Source organism: Lolium perenne, chromosome 4 (assembly GCF_019359855.2).
Source record: "Lolium perenne isolate Kyuss_39 chromosome 4, Kyuss_2.0, whole genome shotgun sequence".
Classification (NCBI taxonomy): Eukaryota; Viridiplantae; Streptophyta; class Magnoliopsida; order Poales; family Poaceae; genus Lolium; species Lolium perenne.
In genome coordinates, this window is record NC_067247.2 from 357,438,154 (window position 1) to 357,446,173 (window position 8,020).

The following is an 8,020-nucleotide window of genomic DNA, read 5'->3' on the forward strand; positions in this document are numbered from 1 at the left end:
ATGCGTTGCAATGGCTTTTACCAACAGATCCAGGATGCGTTGCCGTTGGTGGCGTTGCAAGAGTCTACAACAACACATATATATCCGTTGGTAATGTATGCAGAGAAGCGTTGTAACATGGCAACGTATATAGTTAGAGCCTAACAACACATCCAATGCGTTAGTAGTTAACCTGCACGAATGGGGTTTAAATGAACACACACCGATCATTGGAGTGTTTAGAAGGATTGTTCTATATCAGGAAGAATTTATGACATTAATATATTTCAATCAAAAAATATTTGGTCCTTGCCGGTAGTGCACCACAGCTTCTATATAGCGAACATAAAGAAAATATATTAAATAAACTTTGTTGTATTACAAAGAACATGACCCAAAGAAAAAAAAAATCTCTAAACATTGGCAATGTACGATAGCATTCTAAGACATTCTGTAACACTATCAAGTAGTAGCAATATCCTCATCATTGCTATCAGCATCTCTCACCCACGCATCATCCATTTAACTTGTCAATCTACAACCACAGAAACATATATTTCAGTAAGTCAGTAACAATACCATTAGAGATAATTTTGACCTTTTGGACTGGTGTGTGAACCAGTCAGATCTTGCTATTGTAGCATCAACACACACTACGAAAATAATATAGATCCAACCTATTGCATATAATTTATCTATTACCAGACCACATGTTTCAAGGTTGCATATCTAGATCATTTAGAAAGTTTTCCTTGCTCAGCTATGAAGGGTAAGAGATGAGTTTCTTTTATATAAAAGACATACTCGAAATAATTAATGCAGAAGTTCACTAGCATCTGATCATTCTGTTTCCCAACGGTAACAAGTTCTTTATTGACGATCACAATATACACTTTGCAGATTGAAAACCAAATAAGAGTATGATCATGTTTACTCAAATGAATTCGATACTTTTATTAAACCTTAAACATTCCTAAAGATGCATATTGCATGTAGATATTTGACCGAAAGCATCTTATAATACATAATAAATATGAGTATATGGATTTAGTATTGGAAACTCTCTTTCGATCTACCTATGTGTTAAGGGTTTTGTGTCTTCTCATCTAGCATCTTAGCATCTTGGTTTTTCATGTGTTGATCAATATTTTCTATCTGAAGTCTAGCGGTCTGACAGTGGATGAAGTTTATAGTACATCAAATACCTGATCAGGATTCAGAATTATTCCTGGTCCATGTACATGTCCAGACATGTCTATTCCTGGTACTGTATTGAAGACATTACATTTGCATGCAAGCTATATATATACATTACTGGTGTTTGCAAAATCAGGTTTCTGAGCTACAAGTCTCTTGAAATAATCCTAAATACATGGATATTCCAACTGATAAAAGAGGGAAAAAATGCAGAAGTCAATATCACTTACATTAAGAAAATACATGTTGGCACGTATTGACATTGGACGGACGTCTGTGTTTCCGCAGTTTTGCACTAAGCTATATGTGCCTTATCTTTCCCGAGGTTGAATACCATTGACATACGAAGCCACAAGAACAAATTATGCTCTAGCACAGTTAATCGGAGCAAAGTAATTCAACAAAAAGAATTCAAGTTGCAGATACATATTCAACTGCTTGGAACTGATACATATGAAAATTTGGTGCTCTAAAAATTAATGAAAGTATTTCAGAAGATAAAAGCACAATGAAGGATCATAAGTCATACCATGAGCTAGTATCAACATTCAGAGAGGCGGGTCCATCTTTTTTTTGCAGGTAGAGGCTGATCCATCTAAGATACGAGTAATGCACAGGCTGGATGTTCACACTTCGAACAAATAAATAAATTCCGTCAGCACATAGAAGTCAGACACTACACGTACAACACTAGAAGAGGACCAAGCTGCAAAAAAAGATTGTAGAAGTGATAATCTACCATCTGAACCGAACATACCAGAAATTTCATCAGAGAGTAAAATAGGCACACAGTAACATTCGAAAGGTAGAGAGTACTACTTTGTGGTAGCATGAGCGGTGGGTGTTTAGGAACTGCAGTAATAGAGGTCCGACCAAGAACACAAGAATCCAGAAGACACCAGGCTGTACAAGAAGCACCGAACCTGATCCAAGAAAAAAAGAAAAACGGGTGAAGCGGGCCTATAATTTCCAGAAGTTTAATTTTAGGGATCTGGAGTTCTCGATGGCCGATCAAAGAAATTATCATCACACGCTCTCTAGTGAGACCCCGATGGAAAAACGAACCACCATAATCAGGTTCTTTCCAAAATCAATGGTGAATCATCTACGGCAGCGGAAGTTCACAGGCCGGCTCGTCGACCTGTTGTTCAGGAGGTGGCGGAGGCGACATGGTTAGATCGATGGCAGGCGAGAGTCCTGGAGGTGGAGGCGTGAAGGGAAATCTGGGGAAGGATGGTGGAGCTTTTTTTTAGGGAGATAACGATGGTGTAGTTATAATAAGCCACGCCTTATCTGTTGAACGTGCGTGTGGAGTGGTTCCTTTTTTTTGGCAAAAAGAAAGGCGTGGAGGTTAGACAGGTGGGGAGTTTGATACACCGCAACGCATAATTTCTACCGTAGCAAAGGATGCGTTGGTATATGGGTGGTCATGTTGTAGTGATCAGGCGAACCTCTCCTCTATCCAGGGGTCGCTTACCCCGGCTGTTGCCGGGCTCATTGTCTTTGCCAAGCACTACAAAGGAAAACATTTTTTTTGACAAATCACTTTCGTCATGTTAAGGCCAATTTTCGTCAAGGATTACTTCGCGGTGACAAAATTTGATCGTCATGGGGTTCGTCAAGGAAGCTCCGTCATAAAATATCGGGGGTGACGGTATGCATTTTTTCGTCAACGTCAAATGTTTGATGGTGACGACCTGCAAATTCGTCAACATCAAAGGTTCATTGTTGACAGACAGGTTTGTCACGAAAAATTGCAACTTTCGTCAATATCTAAATCTTGGGAAGCTTCTGATTGGTCCAAAAAAAGCATACGTGGCCTTACATGTGGGTCCATTTGGCTTCTGACAACATGGGTCCGACGGCGCTGACATGGATATCTGGTGGGACCCACAAAATATTATGACAAGCTGGACCCACAATATTCTGACCGGTGGGATCCACAAAATTCAGACAAGTGGGACCAGGTTGTTGCCGACATATGGGTCCCAATAATGCTGACTGGTGGGACCCACAAATTCTGACAAGTGGGACCAGAAATTGGTGCCACGTGGTTTCATTTAATAGTGACGTTGTGACATTTTCCGTCACCTTTTGAATTTGACAAAATTTGAGAGCATTTGAATTATTTGCGAAATTTGGGAAACAAAAAAACTGGCGAAATATCAAAAAGTAGACAATAAATATCATACTTAAATGGTGGCACAAGAAGTATATATGTCTCTCACAGACCGAAAGATTCATAAGAAAATTACAATTGGAACACAAAGAAATTAAAAGACCTATGATTAATAATGTTGTAGGACGGTGGTGCAATAGATTAGTTGCCCTGGGATTGAGACATGGATGGTGGCTGGGATGTCCTCAAGAGCAAATTAAGCACGGCATCCATTTACGCGACCTCTTTTCATAAGTCGAGTCTTTTCTTCTTGGGCTTTCTTCACGGCTTCAAGTTCTTCCTCCTGCTTCTTCTGATCTCTTCAAATTTTTCATCTTGTCCTTGTAGTCTTGCACGCATCTCACCGTGGTACGTTTCAGTTGCTGTATGGAGTTCTGCTATTGATCTGCCAGTCTTTGTTGTAGCTCTCGGATGCGTGTAGCTGAGGCAGAAGACTTCTGGAACTTGTTGCGACGCCCAATCTTGGTAGGAATGTCTTTGTTGCAGGTGGTGGATGGGCTTTTCTCGCTCGAGAACTAGCTGAACAATTTGCAAATCAGTCAAATCAGGTTCATCTTCATTGCGTGGCGCCGCTTTTTTGCCACCATTTTATCTGCATAAAGATTACAATCATTGCATGGACAACATACAAAACTGGATTATATTATATTGTGCTAATATGAAATATTTCTTACATATGCACTTTTTGCTTCAGCACTCATAATGTTATCCTTGTTAGTGTGTGTGATTCTAAAAAATTCAATTGGAGAGGTTTCTTCTTCCTGCTGTAGCCTTACGCTTGAAAAAATGTAGAATGCACATTACCATTGTACTTGTGTATGAGAAGTATGAAGCTGTATTGGGAAATTCAGAACACTTACTAGATGTTCCCGGTGAGCAACATAGCTTCGAGATCCGGTGGTATGGAGCTGTTTCACAGCTTCTCTGTTCTTTCCATTTATTACACACAGTCCCTATGTTCAGTACATGCATTTTATTTATCCAGATCAGAGAAATGTAAGAATTCAGTAGCTGTTATTGAAAGGAATAACGTTTATGTACCTGGTACTTCTCATCAAACCATCTTTTCACCGAGTTCTTTCCAGCTTTTCTCTTCTACATGATCTGGCTTCTTGAGATATGCTTGCTCCAGTGTGAGATTTTTAATTTTCGGCCAATACTCCTTTTTAAGCCTATATCGGAGCTGCCGAATACTAACTTGCAGCATATCAGTGCACACATCTTGAGCCACCTCATCATTTTTGTCCATATTAAACTTTCCCTTCAAAATAGTGATGCATTAATCAGTAGAATATTAGATAGTTGATCATGTAGCATACTAATTAGGTTAAACCAAGATTGTACAGGACTCACCGCTACTGTACTTATAGCATGAGGAATGACATATTTGAGAGTGTCATCTTTCTTGTCTTGTGTCCAGTGTGTTGCAAGCGGCATTTTTTCACGGATGTGAATACCAACCTCATTGCTCAGCTTTGCTTGTTGGACATAATCCTTGGGTCTCCCGACACCAGCGAGTGAATTCAATTGGCATCTTATTGCCACCATGTCTTCTTGTGTACTCATGTAGTCCATGGCCCATGGTACGTCTGCGTCCACCTCTCTTTCTCTTACTACCGCCAGATGTTGTCAGTGTCTCTGAAAGAAGATATACGAAATGATTCTCTTTTATATGAAAATATGCGGTACCGTGTTTAGTTTTTACAAATTTTCATACCTTGCCGCTCAAAGTTTACAATTTGATTGTCCTCAGGAGATGAGGTGCTGCCTCCAGGATGTCATGATCTGGTTAGGTGAGGGTGCTCCTTCGGTGTTCGGACCAGCGGTGGCCGTCGGCTCATCGAGATGACCCGGCCTCGGGTTCGGTTGTTGCCATTGATCTTGTTGCAATGTTGGATGGTGCAACTTCGGGTATGGATCGCTTCTTACATTGCAACTATTGCAGAAGAAGCAACTATCTACAAGCAAAGTAGAGGCTACATTAGTAGGAAACATTTAGCATGTACGTATTTCCTATCATAGTTCGAGACATAGTTCCACGGACACGAGCTGAAGTTTTGCCGACCGTGCGGCGATCCTCATACGAATGAAGATCATCATCAGCGGTAGCTATCTCTTACGGATTCGGTTCATACGAAGGGTCCTCTTCGACCTCCATCTCTTCGCGATCTGTGTCCTTTAGATTGTTACTAGTTCCTATTTGTACCCCACCAGACACTAATGTACGTGCAAACCGAGAGAAATCTTTCTGAAATTTGTGGGCAGGTCCATATCTTTCAGCGAAATTTTTTTCCATGCGTACTACATTTTCTTGCATTTGTTTCTCCTTGGCAAGCTCATATGCCGGCTTGACGGGGTTTTGTGTCTCCGCTGAAATAATCGGAAGAGCGGAGCGTGAACAAAACATAAGAGGGGGCCAATTCCATAGAAAACAGCAAATAATTGTCTTTGCAAAATATTGTACAGCAGCAAATGATTGAAAACATAAGAGTCTACGTGCTGATTGAAAACATAAGATATGTGCTGATAGAAGTTCAGATATGTGCTGATAGAAGTTCAGATATGTGCTGATAGAAGTTCAGATTTGTCTTGTGAAGTTCAGATATGTGCTGAAATTTGATTTTTGACTTTTGAAAGACATAGATAAACAAAAATTGTGGAAATAAATAGACTGATGAAACAAAGTACATGATTAAAAAAACTTCATTACATTGTTAAGACGTGCATTGCAGGTGCAAACTGACTAGTTACATAGAAAACAGCAAACAATTGTTCTAGATCAAACTACGCTTCCCTACGAGCGAGGAATAAAAGTACGAAGCAATGTCGTTGTTCACTTTGTGGCTCGTCGAGGCTGTTTTCGGCAACGGCTGTAATTAGTTCAGTTAAGTGTTTCGGCAAACAATTGTCTATGCAAAAGATTGTACAAAGCGGGATGGCAAAGATTGTATAGCACGGCATGATTGTCTCTGCAATAAAAACGATAAACCCTATACGTATGATGTCGGGATTGGATCTATCAAATATGCAAGATCTAGATATAGGTCAAACGGGCGCGGTAGACATGTAAAACCGATCTCTCGATCTAACCATCCGAAAAACACGACAACAAGCCGATCACCGACAGATTTACCTTGGCGTTTCTTCGAGCCGGGCGCCTTCTTCGGCGTGTGTGTGCGATTTTCCTTCCCCCCGACGTTTCGACGACTGCCGGCCATGGCGACCACCGGCCGGGGAGATAGATGCGAGATGGATGAACGTCCGGCGAAGACACCGGATCGGGGTGAGCACGAGAGGATGAGGTCGGGGGGGGGGTAGTTAAGATGCTCGTAAATCATGGGGTAGAGGCACGACGTATATAAGGGAGGGCGAAATATTTGATAGGTGGGGTGCGCGGGAGGAGTGGAGGGAACAAAAAATTTGGGCGTTTTGGCAGCCGGCGTACTACAATTTGGAGGGAACAAGTTTTTGCCGCGAAAGAAAAAATATTACTACGAAAATGGAACTGTACATGTATATTTTAATTAAAAAATGACAGAAAACGAGTAAAACTCATAATAAATGCTAAATTCAATGTAAAATCATCAGTAACTAGTGGGACTGAGTAAATGTTGTGACATTCATGTGGAAAATTCAAATTTAAATTTTTCATGAGGTTTGGTGTAGTTTGATGTGTTGAAGTGATGCCTACTTTGGTATAATTGTGCGCTTCGTCCACAAATGAGCATTTGTTTTTTATGTATGTTCAAAAAATGACTAACATGCCATAATTGTTACGACCTAACCTATAGTCCGAACAAAGGCATGTAGTCAACATTTTGTTGTACATTTGAAGTTGTAAATCATATGGTTTTAAATAATTTTGAAGTGCAACGTTATGATTCAATGTATTTTTCGGTGTCTTTGATGTTTTGCCATTGTGAACTTATTGTGAGTTTACATAATAGCGAGTGGGCTCCATTTTTGCATGACATACTTTGTGTTTGACTTTTGAACTCTTACGGGATAGCAACCACCATCTACCCCATGACCTCATTAAATAGCGGTTGTAGGCGATTAGTACTACTTATTGTATTTATAATGCCCCTGGTTGGTTTTGCCTTCTGCCCTCACTTGTTCATGCGGTGAAGCAAGTCTCCTTCATCTTCTTTCTCTCTCTTTTGTGCTGAAAATCTCTTTTCTCTCACGAAGATTTTCGTTTGTTTTGAGAGGTAGGAAAATATGTTTTTACATGTCACTACTTCACCTCACCTCCTTTTTCTCTGTTTGTTGAAAATCCTTTTTGTCCTCTGAATAATCTTGTTTGTTCAGATCTATGGATATATGTGTGTATGGTTTCAGATCTATGGATAGATTTCTATGAATATGCCCTACCTACCTGTATTTTGTACTAGCTTTGGTAAAATTGCTAAATATACACGGGATGGCTGTGTTGTTTGTGGTTCGATGGGCAATCATTGTCGGCGAGAGGCGGGAGACTCTCGGTTCATTTATTTGTTATCTTGGAAGCAGATTTGATGACTTTATGGTATATATCCTTTTTTAGAATGTATCTTTTTTGTTGACAGATTCTAGACTATATCCTTATTTTACGCATTTTTGTTCTCTTGTTTTTTCAGTTGTGCCTTGTTTTGTGAGGAGGGTTCAACAACCTTGTTGGTAATA

General features: G+C 40.1%; 1 long non-coding RNA gene across 3 annotated transcripts; it reads right to left on the reverse strand.

Moving 5' to 3' along the window:
- Positions 1–309: 309 nt before the first annotated feature.
- On the reverse strand, positions 310–2,465 carry LOC127349194 (uncharacterized). Of its 3 annotated transcripts, XR_011742215.1 has the most exons (3): positions 1,706–2,448; positions 1,407–1,491; positions 310–514 (listed from the first exon to the last, which is right to left on the reverse strand). It is a non-coding gene; the product is annotated as an uncharacterized lncRNA (long non-coding RNA). The 3 variants fall into 3 exon arrangements; XR_007880148.1 differs by having other exon boundaries at positions 1,407–2,465; XR_007880149.1 differs by having other exon boundaries at positions 1,185–2,465.
- Positions 2,466–8,020: the final 5,555 nt, after the last annotated feature.